Source organism: Procambarus clarkii, chromosome 47 (genome assembly GCF_040958095.1).
Source record: "Procambarus clarkii isolate CNS0578487 chromosome 47, FALCON_Pclarkii_2.0, whole genome shotgun sequence".
Taxonomy (NCBI): domain Eukaryota; kingdom Metazoa; phylum Arthropoda; class Malacostraca; order Decapoda; family Cambaridae; genus Procambarus; species Procambarus clarkii.
The window spans coordinates 21481263-21483576 of NC_091196.1; positions in this window are offsets into that span (position 1 = coordinate 21481263).

Sequence of the window (2314 nt, forward strand, 5' to 3'; positions counted from 1 at the left end):
AGCGAGGATCTACCGTCTAGTCCAAAGGGATGGAGTTAAGTTAATGAACCCACTAATTACCGAAGTCAGTCTGATTGGCAAGGTGTCATTACTCAATTGTAATCAGGTATTACTGATTATATAATTGTAATAAGGCTGCAGTCAGGTCGGATCATTGAGTGTGTAAGAACTCTTGAATCATTGAGTGTGTGAGAACTCTTGAATCATTGAGTGTGTAATCAGGAGGTTCCATAGTCTAGTGGAACACACTAACACAGCTTCTTATCTTGAGGTTATCTTGAGATGATTTCGGGGCTTAGCATCCCCGCGGTCCGGTCCTCGACCAGACCTCCTTTTTTTGTTACACATCCCCAGGAAGCAGCCCGTAGCAGCTGTCTAACTCCCAGGTACCTATTTACTGCTAGGTAACAGGGGCATCAGGGTGAAGGAAACTCTGCCCATTTTGTTTCTGCTATCATCAGGGATCGAACCCTGACCCTAGGATTACGAGTCCAGAGCGCTGTCCACTCAGCTATCAGGCCTCATGGAACACGTGTGTGTGTACTTACCTAGTTGTACTTACCAAGTTGTGCTTGCAGGGGTTGAGCTCTGGCTCTTTGGTCCCGCCTCTCAGCTGTCAATCAACTAATGTACAGGTGTGAGTGTGTGTACTCACCTATTTGTGCTTGCGGGGGTTGAGCTTTGGCTCTTTGGTCCCACCTCTCAACTGTCAATCAACTGGTGTACAGATTCCTGAGCCTACTGGGCTCTATCATATCTACAAGCGTGAGTGTGTGTGTGTGTGTGTGTGTGTGTGTGTGTGTGTGTGTGTGTGTGTGTGTGTGTGTGTGTGTGTGTGTGTGTGTGTGTGTGTGTGTGTGTGTGTGTGCATGCTTGTGCGGAGTAATGCAGAGGCCAAGAAATCTGCAGGACACAAGGAGCAAGGTGAGGCAGGCCAGCGCCCACCACCACCAGACGAGTGTGTGGCCAAGATGCTGTCGGGAAGGAAGCATCAAGACATCAAGACCTGATAAGATTCCGGTACAAGACCGGGAGCTGGCACCGGATGCCAGAGCATGGGGAGGGATGACGGAGGCCTCGGGCCAGATTCACGAAAGCACTTACGAACCTGTACATCTTTTCTCAGTCTTTGGCGGCTTTGTTTACAATTATTAAACAGTTAATGAGCTCCGAAGCACCAGGAGGCTGTTTATAACAATAACAACAGTTGATTGGCAAGTTTTCATGCTTGTAAACTGTTTAATAAATGTAACCAAAGCCGTCAAAGATTGAGGAAAGATGTACACGTTCGTAAGTGCTTGCGTAAGTGCTTTCGTGAATCTGGCCCCTCGTCTTCACTACATAAAATCTTCATTTTGCCAGGATTATGTCTATTTTTCTTTCGTGGTAGACAGGTTCTTGTCACATTGCTACATGCAAATAATGTCTTCTTAAGTGGGTTTCCTAAATTCTGTGAGAGTGAGTGTGTAGTGCTTGTCTCCCAAGCCAGATACAGATATATGAATATTTAATAAGTATTATTAATTAAGTATTCAAAATATATATTTTGATAGGTCAAAAATATATATATATATAGGTCAATAGGTCAAAATATATATGTTGTGGATCACCTCACACATTAGACAGCAGGAACCTGATAAAGTTGATGCCACTGATAACTCTGTAATATATAAAGACACTGTTGAACGTAATCTTTCTATCAAATAGAATACTTAAAAGTGTTCTTAAACGAGAAAGCTTTGATGAAATTGAAAAAAAATAAATAAAATACTGCAAACAGGAACTATAAGAACAAATCAACACTGTAGTGTAATGTAGTGTAATGTAGTGTAGTGTAGTGTAATGTAGTGTAGTGTAGTGTAGTGTAGTGTAATGTAGTGTAGTGTAGTGTAGTGTAGTGTAGTGTAGTGTAGTGTAGTGTAGTGTAATGTAGTGTAGTGTAGTGTAATGTAGTGTAGTGTAGTGTAATGTAGTGTAGTGTAATGTAGTGTAATGTAGTGTAGTGTAGTGTAATGTAGTGTAGTGTAATGTAGTGTAGTGTAGTGTAGTGTAATGTAGTGTAGTGTAGTGTAGTGTAATGTAGTGTAGTGTAGTGTAGTGTAGTGTAATGTAGTGTAGTGTAGTGTAATGTAGTGTAGTGTAGTGTAGTGTAGTGTAATGTAGTGTAGTGTAGTGTAATGTAGTGTAGTGTAGTGTAGTGTAGTGTAATGTAGTGTAATGTAGTGTAGTGTAGTGTAGTGTAGTGTAGTGTAGTGTAATGTAGTGTAGTGTAGTGTAGTGTAGTGTAGTGTAGTGTAGTGTAATGTAGTGTAGT